At 55.9% G+C, this 12,792-nt stretch overlaps 1 pseudogene; it reads right to left on the bottom strand.

Annotated features, from left to right (window-relative positions):
• Positions 1–12,792, bottom strand: part of LOC136303662 (uncharacterized) — a 301,387-nt pseudogene that overhangs the window by 251,940 nt on the left and 36,655 nt on the right.

The following is a 12,792-nucleotide window of genomic DNA, read 5'->3' as shown; positions in this document are numbered from 1 at the left end:
CTGGGCCAGCAGAGAGGCCGGGCAGGGCTGGCCATGGCCGGCAACAGGCCCTGAGCCCCACAGGAGGATGGAGCTGGGCCACAGCCAAACTGCCCCGCAAACCTGGGCTGAGCAGCCAGGGCTGCCAGCGCCGGGGGACAGAGGCTGGCATGGGTGACAAATGTCCTGGGCCCCCTCCTTGCTCTGTCCATGACACCAAGGGCACAGAGCAGCCTCCTCTGTGGGGCACTTGCCTGTTTTCAACGCCTTCCACAGGCGCCAGCCCTGCCCCACAAGGCCTGGGCTGAGTCCTGCCCCTGCACGCTCCCACAGGCTGAGATGGACACTGATGGTTTCTGTGCCAGGCTGTCTGAGCCCAGCCCAGCTCCCTGCAAGCTGTGCCAGCTGCCCTGAGCTCTGCGCAGCACCAAGGGCCTCTCCCCAGCACGGCCCAGCCGGCTCTGGCCCCACAGCTCTGCTCAGGGCAGGCGGCTCTGGGCAGGGGCCCCACGGCCTCAGCCCCTCGCAAGGGCACAGCAGCAGCTGCAGCTCAGAGAGGGCTCAGCCCCAGCCATGGGGAAGGTGCTGGGCCAAGGGAAGAGGAGGCTCCCTGTGTGCCCTGCTCCCCTGTCCCTGAGGTCCTGAGAGCTCTGCAGCCCCTGCTGCCATCCCATCTGCCCAGGCCAGCACAACAGCCCCGGCCTTGGGGCCCTGCGGAGCTGCTCCTGCTCCAGGCCCAGGGCCCATCCCAAAGCTGGAGCAGACAAAAAACTGTGCCCACTGCTGTTCATTCCTGCTCTGATGAGGATGGATCCTCTCAGCCCCTTGCAGGTTGCTGATGAATTTTACTACTGCAAAGGACTCTTCTTTCTTGAGCTCTTCCGTACAGGAAATCAGTGAAGAAAGCTCAAAAACATTTGTTCAAAAAAGTTGAACAAATCATGTCTCTGAGAATAATTTAATTTTTCAGTTATTCTATGGTTAATTAGATTTCAGAAGTGTATTCAAAGTGAATATAATATATTGAAAACAATGCAGAGAGAACTGTTTTGTCCTGTGAAGTTTTCCTTTTCCTGTTTATAGATTGATATCAGCAATATGCAATTGATATTGACCCCCAGCACCTTCTGATGCAGTCTGAATAGATATGAAAATCAAGACCCTTCATGGCTGACAATCCATCAGACTTTGTCCCCAGGCCCTCCCCACAATTTCCCTCATCCAACCCTTGGCACTCCTATGGATCAGGAGCAGTGTGGCCAGCAGGAGCAGGGCAGTGATTCTTCCCCTGTGCTCAGCACTGGCTGGGCAGCACCTCAAGTGCTGTGTCCAGTTCTGGGCCCCCCAAGTTAGGAAGCACATGGAGGGGCCGAAGCATGTCCAGAGAAGGGAAACAAGGCTGGTGAGGGGTCTGGAACACAAGTCCTGTGAGGAGGGGCTGAGGGAGCTGGGGTTGTTTCTCCTGGAGAAGAGGAGGCTGAGGGGAGACAAGGTGGTGTCAGGGCATGGGTTGGACTTGACGATGCCCAAGGTCTTTTCCAACCTTGCTGATTCTGTGATTCTCTGAAACCACCCTTGCAGCAGTTGCAGGATGACGTCTGGGCCTCCTCTTCAGAAGGTGCAGCAGCCCAGGTCCCTCAGCTTCTCCTCATAGCCCCAAAGCCCATCCTGTCAGTCTTGCAGTGTCTGCAGCTTCTCCTCATGGCCCAGAACAGGGAGCCCCAGAGCCAGACACGGCAGCCCAGATGTGCCCCCCTGGCCTGTGGTGCCTCTGGCAAGGGAGCAGCGCCAGGCCCTGCAGGAGCCTGTAGACAATTCCTGAAGCACTTGGAGGGTGATCCTGCTCCCCAAGGGACGTTCCCATGGTGCCAATTTAGAAACTGAAATGGGGAGTGGGGGCAGAGGGGAAAGGACAAGCAGGGATTGGCTGTTTGCAGGGGAGAAAACAGGGATGGGCAACAGGAAGAAATCTGGACAAGGGAAGAGTAAAGAAAGCCAAGGTGAAGCAATGGAAATGCTCAGGGTAGTTTGGGGGTGGCTGCCAGGCAGTCCTGGCTCTGAGCAACAACATCTGCAATGTCACAGGAAACTCACAGTTGATGGGAACAAACTTTCTGGCTGACTTCCGAGGGCACGACAAAGCTGAGTGGTTTCCGTCCTGTCCCCCAGCCCTTCCTGGCCCCAGGGGCTGATGGCATTTGTGCTCCCTCAGGTTCATCTCCCCACACCAACACCATGGGGGTGCTCAGGCCTGCTCTGGGCACTGCAAACAGGGGCTCCTGAGCCAGTGCTGCCGTGTCTGTGCCTGCAAGGATGCGGCCCCTGTGTGAGCTGGGGGAGAGGCCAGGGCTGCAGAGGGGGGATGTTGTTGGCAGGTGCATGAGGACGCTCTGGGACGCTGCCTTGGGGTGTCCAGCACAGTGGGGATGGATCAGCCCCTGCTCTGCTGCTCCTTCCCGTCTCCCCCAGGGACCTTGCAGAGCCCCAGCTGTGCTGTTTGCCCCCAGCCTGCCCATGGCCACTCTGGGGCTGCTCACAGGGCTTTTCTGTGCAGAGCATTGGCCTGGGCGTGTTCTGGAGAGAGCCTGGGCAAGGAGCCTGGAGCCCCCAAGCCCTGCCCTGAGGCGTCAGAGCTGCCCCAGCGGAGCCCATGGCCTGTCCCTGCTGCAGCCCCGGCACTGCCACCCCCAGCCCTGTGCCCGGCGCCGAGAGCACTCAGACCCTACAGCAACACCAGGTCCAGGAGGGCAGTGGGGCAGGACCACGGGAGCAGCACTGCCAACACCAAGAGCTGCTGCTCCTGGGCACAGCTGCTGTGCCAGCACTGATCTGCCCCCAGCTCTGCACACAGACATTGCTGCTGCAGCTGCAGAGAAGGGAACAAAAGGGGCAGCTCTGCAGGAAACTTGGCTGGGAGATCCTTGAGTTCCTTTAAAGCCACCAAGAGTGCAGCCCCTCATTGACACAGTCTGTGGCCACAGAGGAGGTGGAGAGAAACAAAATGGGAAATGGCACAGAGAGTGACACTTTTTGAGAACAAGATTAAAATATAAAACACTGGAAAAAAACCCCACAACCAAAACAACAAGAAGCATCAAAGAAGACGTCTATTACAAGTGATTGGCAGAAATTGCCAGCAGTTTAATGTTCCCGAAAACCATCCAGTCAACAGACTCCACACTGCAGCCTTGAGCTCCTGGTTCCTCAGGCTGTAGATGAGGGAGTTCAGGGCTGGAGGTACCACCGAGTACAGAACGGACACTGACAGATCCAGGAATGGGGAGGCCATGGAGGAGGGCTTCAGATGAATAAACACTGCAGTGCTCACAAGCAGGGAGACCACAGCCAGGTGAGGGAGGCAGGTGGAAAAGGCTTTGTGCTGTCCCTGCTCAGAGGGGATCCTCAGCACTGCCCTGAAGATCTGCACATAGGAGAAAACAATGAACACAAAAGAGCCAAATAATAAACAAGCATTAACAGCAGTAAGACAGAGGTCCCTTAGGTAAGACTTGGAGCAGGAGAGCTTGAGGATGTGTGGGATTTCACAGAAGAACTGGCCCAGGGCATTGCCATGGCACAGGGGCAGGGAAAATGTATTGGCTGTGTGCAGCAGTGAATAGAGAAAGGCACTGGCCCAGTCAGCTGCTGCCATGTGGGCACAAGCTCTGCTGCCCAGGAGGGTCCTGTAGTGCAGGGGTTTGCAGATGGCACATAGTGGTCATAGCACATGATGGTCAGCAGGAAATACTCTGTTATAGCGCAGAAAACTAAAAAAAATACTTGGGCAGCACATCCTGCATAGGAGATGGTCCTGGTGTCCCAGAGGGAATTGTGCATGGCTTTGGGGACAGTGGTGAGGATGGAGCCCAGGTCGCTGAGGGCCAGGTTGAGCAGGAAGAAGAACAGGGGGCTGTGCAGGTGGTGGCCGCAGGCTACGGCGCTGATGACGAGGCCGTGGCCCAGAAGGGCAGGCCAGGAATGGGCAGATGCCCAGGAAGAGGCAGAAGTGCAGGAGCTGCAGCTGCCGCGTGTCTGCCAATGCCAGCAGGAGGAAGTGGCTGATGGAGCTGCTGTTGCACATTTGCTGTCTCTGGGCATTGGATACTGCCATGGAGAAAAGGACAGTGAAGATTTAGAGGAGATAGCTGTATCCAAAATCAAAGCCATTTCCTCTATACCGTCCCCTTGAACACACAGACACCCTTTTGTGTTCCAGAATTCTGCAGTTCTCTTTATAAGCTCACACATATCTCTCCTGGTATTCTTGGATGTTAGAAACCCTCTGCATTTCTGCTGCCCCCAGGGAGAAGAGAGCAAGCTCTGTGAGGGAAAGTGATGAGTGGAGAGTGAGGGAACATGGTTTGTCATTCTGACTTGTTTATAGAGTTTCTCTGGTGTTATGGTTTAGGTTTGCTTATCTGAGTCACAGCACCATTTATATGCTGGTTTTACATTTGCCAAATTTGTTTGCTTACTGGGAGATAGGATTTTGGGAGAAAAAGGCAAAAGCAGGCTCAACTTAGAAGTAAAAACCAATAGATTTTATTAACATACACTAAGAGAAGAAAATCAGGAAAGAAAAAACCCCACAAATTAATTTCTAAACCCAATCCTTTCTCCCACTACAAACTGTTCATTTTCTACCAACCATGTAAAGAGGCAAAACTCAGAACTCTAGGTCAGCACCACTTATAAAACAGTCTTTCCTTCAGTCTTTGAGAGAGAGAAGTCACTCCTGTTGTTTGGTAACTTTCCCCAAGAGAAACAGTCTGCTTGTGCCTTCCAACTCACACAAAAGCATCCTGCCCAGGAGATTCTGCAGTTGTGCAACTTCCCACATCATGTAGCCTTTCCCATGACTACATATGGCTGTAGATTCACAGACTGGGGTGGTACCTTCTAAAAATGAGCTGTTTCAAAAAAAAAAAAAAAAAGCAAAAGACACTTTTCAACTCAGGGAACAGAGATGTCAGTTCTTCACTGGCTGAGGGCTTCTTCTCATCTCTCTCTGTTCAACCTCTTATGGGGTCACAAAAATCACAGCTGCTAATTCAATATTCACTCAGCTCATCAGAGATGCCTTTGCTCAAATCCACAAATCATCTCCCTAGTTTATATTGTCCATGATTTAATAGATTATTCTAGCATATTACAGCCTGTTACCATAATCCATAGAAGATTTTCAGCCTAGAACAAAGGCAACTTGTCATCTCTACCACTTAAAAGTCACTCTTCCTTTACTGACTTGGAGATCTCTATATTGTCTTTTTTACATGTCTCCAATTTGGCCTTTTCTCTCATCTCTGAGAAGGGGTAGAGTTTAAGAAAGTCTCAATCTGTGTCAGGAAAGAGTTAAAGCTTGCAGCAGCCCAAAGGTTTCAAAGCCATGCCGGTGGGGGGGAGGCTGGTGGATGCCTTTTCTTCACCCCCTGGATCTGAAGGTGTGAGCGGCTCAGAGCTGCTCTGTAAGGCCCAGCGTGGGTTGGGGAGAGAGATCCCATCCTCCCCTCGGGCCAGGGCTGCCGGGGCACGGCCCTGCCACGACCGACCGGACCCGATGATCCCTGCTGAGGCCCCAGACACGGGGCCAGCCCTGCCAGACTGCAGCCCTGCCAGACTGCAACACTGCCAGACTGCAGCCCTGCCAGACTGCAGCCCTGCCAGACTGCAACACTGCCAGACTGCAACACTGCCAGACTGCAGCCCTGCCAGACTGCAGCAATGTCAGACTGCAGCCCTGCCAGACTGCAACACTGCCAGCCTGCAGCACTGCCAGACTGCAACACTGCCAGACTGCAGCCCTGCCGCCAGCAGCCGGGGGAGAAGGGCTCAGCCGGCCCTGCCTCCTCTGCGGGCAGAGGCTCTCGGAGGCCTGGCCGGGCCCGGCCGCCCTGGGGCAGCGGGGCCAAAGCCAGGCCCTCCTTGACTGCCCACGATGTTACCTGGAAGCCAGCTGGGCGGAAGAGAAGAGGGCTCGAACTCAGTCTCAGCTTTATAAGGATATTACTAAAAGTCGCATTCCGTTTTCTGAGTGGTCAAAACTACATGCCAATCCCAGAACCGGCCCCTGTAAGGTCCCTGTCCTTTCCAAAGAATTCTAAGGTCCTAACAGAAATATTCTAGTAACCATTAAACCAAATTGTATTAACTAACAGACAACCAGAATTCCTGGAGAACAGATGGGCTCAGGTGGACACGTTCTGCTGCAACAACTACAAGATCATGGCCATGTCTCTTGGCTTGGATGCTCCCAGAACACCTAAATGCTCCTGAATATTCCCCTGAACCTCAAATTCATGCTCAAATCCCAGTAAAGTATTCAGCTTTAGATCTCTTTGCTTAGTTTCTTTATTTTTAATCTAGTTCTGGGTGTTCTGATAGCAAAATCATGGAAATTATTCAGGTGGGAAAAACATATCCTTGATCATCCTACTTAGCTTGATACCATCAGAAGAAAAAACAGAGCAGAAAAGATATTTTTTGGCAGTAAATGAAAAAAAAAATCATCGCTTCCCAATTAATTTGCAATGTTGATCAGAGTCCTGGTAGCTGTTCTTGCCCCTGCGTTCATCCAGGTGTCTGTGGAGATCCAGGGCTCTGCCCAATGGGGGTCCATTGATGGGGGATAGGGTAAAAGCAGTGCACGAAGCTCTTCCCACAGTCGGGGCACTCACAGGGCTTCCCTTAATGGTGCCTCCGTTGGTGTTGGGTCAAGTTAGAGCTCTGGGTGAAGCTCTTCCCACACTGGGGACACTCGTAGGGCCTCTCCCCAGTGTGGATGCGCCGGTGGGTGACAGGGGTGGATTTGTACTTGAAGCCCTTCCTGCAGTCGGGGCAGCGAAAGGGCCTCTCCTCTCTGTGAATCTGCTGGTGCACGAGGAGACTGGAGCTGGTGTGAAACCTCTTCCCACATTGAGAACACTCGTAGGGCCTCTCCCCAGTGTGGATCATTTGGTGGATGATCAGGTGAGACCTCTGGTTGAAGCCCTTCCCACATTCCCCACACTTGTATGGCCTTTCCTCAGCGTGGATGTTCTGGTGGCTGATCAAGTTGGAGCTGGTGCTGAAGCTCTTCCCACATTGCTCACACTCATAGGGCCGTTCCCTGGTGTGGATCCTCTGGTGGTGAATCAGGTGGGATCTCCGGCTGAAGCTCATCCCACATTCCCCACACTCGTAGGGCCTCTCCCCAGTGTGGATGCACCGGTGGGTGACGAGGGTGGAGTTGCGCTTGAAGCCCTTCCTGCAGTCAGGGCAGCGGAAGGGCCTCTCCTCTGTGTGAATCCGCTGGTGCTGGAGCAGATGGGAGTTGGTCTGAAACCTCTTCCCACACTGGGGACACTCATAGGGCCTCTCCCCAGTGTGGATCCTCTGGTGGCAGATCTGGCTGAACCTCTGGCTGAAGCTCTTCCCACACTCCTGGCACTTGTGGGGTTTCTCCCCATCATGAAGCTGCTCAGTGACCACCAGCTCAGAGCCCCAGCTGAAGCTTCGGCCACTGTTCTGGCACAGGTTTGGTCTTTCCTCCCCAGAGCTCCCTGGGATGGGCTTGGAGCCCCTCCTCCTGCGGGATCTCTGGGGCTTTTCCTCCCCATTGGATTTCTGCGCCGTACGGCTGCTAAAAACACCCTCTTCCATGAGGTTCTCCCCTGGGGATTTGTCCTCCCTGGTCTCCATCCTCAGCTCCTTGTCTGGGGGAGGAAGGACAAAGAGAGGATGGGATTTGCCTCCGTGCCAGAGGGAAGGGAAAGGAGATCCCTTCAGTGTATCCCTGGCAGGACGGCGTTGGCAGCAGGGTTGTCCTGCAGCTGGGGGCCAGGCTGGGCTGGGAGATGGAGCAGGAGAGAGGGGAAAAGGGGCACTGACTTCCTCCTCACCTGCCTGGCTGTGCTGGGGATCATTCCTCTTCATCACAGCCTTATCCTACATCCAGTCAAGTTCTGGGAATGGGAAATCCTGGTTAGGGGAAATACAAGGGATAAGCAAATTGAGTTTGAAGGTCCCTCTGCCCAAGTCAATCTCTAGAGGTCATTGGGCATCGAGGGTCCATAAAAACCTCTCAAACACCAAGATTCAGCCCTGAAAATGCCTCCCAGGAGTTCCCTGTCTCTGCTCTCTTCCCTTTGGTGTTCGGGGGTTCCCCCCTGTCCCAGCTGCTGGGGGTCACGCTTGTATTGTGGGTCCCCTGTCTACTCAGTCCCTGCCCTCCCCAGGCTGCTGGGAGTCCCAGGAATCGAAAAAGTTCCCCTCTTCTGCCTTGCCACTTAGGGATGCTGGGGAATTTGGAGGTAGGTCCTGGGGTCTTTTCTCCCCTTATTCTCTGCTTTGGGGTGCAGGGGGTCCAAGGAGTCCCCCCTGCCCCTCTCCAGGCTGTTGAGGGTCCCGCCAATGGCGGCGCTCCCCCCTCTCTGGGGTCCCCACTGTGGGCTCCTGGGGGACACAGGGCTCTGCTCCTCCAGGCTGCCTCTGCCAGCAGCTGCCACTGGCAACTCCCAGTGTCCCCCCAAGGGGCATTTTTCACTCAGCTTTGCAGTTCTTCATTCTCCAGATATTCCCCCTAAAAAAACCCAACCCAGGGACCCCACAGGATATCTGGGCCCAGCTCCCCCTCCCCAGTCACCTGTGGGATGGGGGGTGACCATCCCATGGGAGGGGGCCTGCAAATTCAGGGAGTGCTCGACCTCATGGTTCTTCTCTTTTCCCTGATCCTCCTTTGTCCCTCCTCTTCCTCTTCCTCCTGCTTCTCCTCTTCCACCCCTTCCTCCTCCTCCTCTCTAACCCCACCTCCTTCTCCTGCTTCCATCCCTTCTCGCTCTCCTTCTCCATCTCTCCTCTCCCAGCCCTCCTCCTCCCCCAGGAGCAGGCACACCCTGGGTGCCCCGTTCCCAAAGCCCTGGCAGCCACAGGAGGAGCAGGGATGGAACCAGGACAGGTCGGGATGGGCAGCGCGGGGCTCTCGGCTGCTCCGACCCGCTGGGGCCGGGGGGAACCCGGCCCGAAGAAAAGGAGAGGGAAACTGGGAAAACTGGGCGCTGCACATCCACACTGGGCCTTGCTGGGGACCCTGGCTGGGCACTTCCAGCCCTTGGGGCTCCTCTCGGGAGCTTGGATAGCTGGGAGGGGGGAATGCAGAGAGGGGTGGGGGATCCCAGCAGTGGCATCACTGGAAGGAACTGGGCTGTACTTCGTAACTGGAACATTACACGGGCAACTGGGAGTGACTGGGAATGACAACAAGCATACCGAGGGCAAATGGGATATACTGGCAGTGTCTGTGACCATAATGGGGGGACTGAAACCACACTGGGAACAGCTGGGACCACGCTGGGGAGAACTGTGAGCAAGTGGGAGTGACTGGGTCTGCACTGGGGGCAGCTGGACATGACTGGGACCGCGCTTGGAAGGACTGTGATTATATGGGAAGTTACTTGGACAATACTAGGAGCAACTGGGTGCAACTGGGACCACACTGGGAAGAAGAGGGAGCAACTGGAACCATGCTGGGGGTAACTGGGATCCTACTGGAATCACAGTGGGAGAGGCTGGGTCCTGCTGGGGGAGACTGGGATCATACTGGATCTTATTTGGGGACACAGAGGTTGCACTGAGGGTGACTGAGAGTGGTTGTGAGCATCTGGGATCAAGCTGGAAGCAATTGAGGAAAACTGGAAGGAACTGGGAACATGCTGGGAGCAACTGGGATACACTGGGAGAGACTGAAACCACACTGGGGGTAAATGGGAGCAACTGGAATCAGGCTGGATGATGATGGGAGCAGCTGTGCCCATGCTGGGGTCCTGCTGGGATCCTATTGGAACTGGCTGGGATCATACTGGGAGTGACTGAAATAGTACTGGGAGTGTCTGAGAGTGACTGGGATCCTACTGGACTCAGACTGGGAATGACTGGAAAGGTGCTGGAAGTGTACTTCCATGACTGGAAGTATACTGGAAGTGACAAGGTACAACTGGGCCCACACTGGGAGTGACATGGAGTCACTCTGGGCATGACTGGAATCATACTGGGAATATCTGGAAGTTACTGGGGTGACTGGAACCAAACTGGAGGTGACTGGGTGCAACTGGGATCATCTTGGGAGGCACTGGGATTACAGCAGGTGTGATTGGATCCTGACTGGGGGTTATTGGGAGTTACTGGGAGGAAAATGTGGACACCTTGGGAGCAACTGGCATCAACTGGAAGGCACTGGAACCATGCTGAGGGGAACGAGACCACAACTGGGGCAACTGGAAAAATACTGGGAGCAAATGGGACCACACTTCGGGCAACTGCCAGAAACTGGGATCATGCTGGAGGCAACTGGGAGTAACTGGGAAAGACTGGGGTCATTCTGAGGTAACCAGAACCTGACTGGGATAACCGCAATATACTGGGAGTGTCTGAAATCATACTGGGGGGAATGGAACCACACTGGGAACAGCTGGGACCATGGTAGGGGTAACTGGGAGTGACTGGGACCATGCTGAGAGGGACTGGGACTATTCTAGGGACAACTGGGAACATACTGGGAAAAACTGGGAACAACTGGAACTATTCTGGCAGCAACTGGCATCATAGTGGGAGCAGCTGGGCCAATGCTGGGTGAGACTGGGATCACACTGAGACTGACTGGACTCACACTGCGATTGACTGGGAGTGGCTGTGAATGACGGGAATCACAATGACACAAACTGGGAATGACTGGGAACATTCTAGGAGAGACAGTGATATACTGGGAGACTGGAAGTCATGGGGATCCTACTGGAGGCTACTGGGTTCATGCTGGCATTGACAGGGAGACACTGGGATTACACGTGAGGCAACTGGCATCATACTGGGATTTTACTGGGTGTGACTGGACCCTGCCTGTGGGTTACTGAGAGCTACCAGACCCATGGTGAGGATCAACAGGGGATACACTGGGAGACACTGGGAATGACAGGATGCATACTGGTGAAAACTGGGGGTACTGGCAGTGACTGGGATAAAACTGGGAGCAACTGAACCTTGCTGAGGGAACTGGCAGTGTCTGGCAATGACTACAAGGGCAACTGGGATATACTGGGAGTGTCTGAGACCATGCAAGTGGTGACTGGGACCACACTGGAAGCCACTGGGAATCTGCTGGGGGTAACTCGGGGTGTGTGTGAGGGACTGGGGCCCTGCTGGGAGAGACTGGCATTATACTGGGAGGCACTAGGACTATACTAGGGGCAACTGGGAGAACTGGGAACACAGCAGACGATAGTAGGAGGAACTGAGAGCAACTGGGACCGTGCTGGGGGAAAACTGTATCATAATGGGGAATGATAGGGAGTGATTAGTGAAGTAATACTGGGAGCAAGAGAGATCCTACAGGGAGTGAGGGGAAGTGACCAGGATCATATTGGGACTGACTGGGCTCATACTGGGAGTGCCCAGGAAACTGAAACCACACGGGGGGGACAACTGGGCTCATCCTGGGAGCAGCCACTGCTGGCACTGGGAGCCCCAAACCCCTTTCCTGGCCATCCCGCCCCTCCAGCCCCAGCACCCCCAACGGGGTCCCGGCAATCCCAGGGGTCCCCCCCTCTCGGGGTCCCCGCTTTGGGCTCCTGGGGCTCTCCTGTCTCTGGGGCCCCGCTCAGGGGGTCCCCAAAGCCCGGATCTCTGCCGGGCTCCCCAAATCCAGTGTCCCCTCGCCGGTCCCGCCGCTCCCCACGTGGCCCCGGCAGAGCTCGGAGGGCCCGGCCCGGGAAGACCAACCCCCATCGCGGGGGGACCCGCATTCCCCCGCCCCCCTCCGGGGCTCTGCCGACACCGAGCTCCCCCAAAAACCCCAAACCCGGGGACCTCCCTGGGATATTTGGGGTGAGCTCTCCCTACCAGAGCACTTGCGGGATGGGGCCGATGGTGTCTGAGCGAAGGAGCTGCAGATTCAGAGAGTGGGGAACGCACATGGGGCTTCCCTCTGCCTTCTCCTCCTCCTTCTGCTCCTCCTCTTCCTCCTTCTCTGTCCCTCCTCTTCCTCCTCCTCCTCCCGGCCGGGACATCATGGCAATGGGCTGGGTGAGTTTGGGGGGAACAATGGGAAAGGGGGTGGGAGAGGGGGCACAGGGGGATGTGGGACCCACTGAGGGTCCCCCAGTTCAGCCCAGGTGCCATGGCAGCCCCACAGATCCCCCAGCCCCGGCTCCCTGCGCTGAGCCCCGCTCTGGCTGTGCCGCTCCTGCGGCATCTGCAGCTCCCTGGTGGCCCCGTGCCGGTGCCGCTCGTTGTGCCGGCTCTGGCCATCCCAAAATCCTGGCTGGGCTCCGGCCGCCATCCCCAGCGGCTGCGGCTCCGCCCGGCCCCGCTGGCGGTGGCGGCATTGGAAGGGAATCCCATCCAGGGAGCCCATGGACAGGAACTGGGGGAAGATCGGGCCGGGTTCCAACAGCGCCACAGGCAGGGAGCGCAGGGAGAGGAGAACTGGGGGGACACGGACATTTGGGGGCTGGGGGGTCACGGCTGAAGGAAAGGGGCAACGGGGAGAGCTGGGAGAGCAGGGAAGGGGCTTTGGGGCTTCCAGGGTTGAGAAAAGGGGTGGATAGAGGTGGGATGGGTGGGATTAAGGGGGTTCCTGTGACCAGGAAAGGGAGCTCCAAGTGTCCCCGGTGTCCCTACTCCCATCCAAATGTGGGGAAACCAGGGATTGTTTGGAATAGGGGTCCTCACTGTTGGGATAGGCGGGGCTGGGTGCTGGGAAGGGCAGGAATAGGGGTCCAGGGGATCTCTCTGTCAAGGAAAAGGGGGCTCTGGGGGCAGGGAGAGGCGGTGAATTATTAAAAATAT

This window comes from Chamaea fasciata, unplaced genomic scaffold (genome assembly GCF_029207755.1).
Source record: "Chamaea fasciata isolate MVZ Bird 193981 ecotype frontalis unplaced genomic scaffold, bChaFas1.0.hap1 SCAF_40, whole genome shotgun sequence".
In the NCBI taxonomy this organism is placed as follows: domain Eukaryota; kingdom Metazoa; phylum Chordata; class Aves; order Passeriformes; family Sylviidae; genus Chamaea; species Chamaea fasciata.
This window is presented reverse-complemented; position numbering and strand designations above follow the sequence as displayed.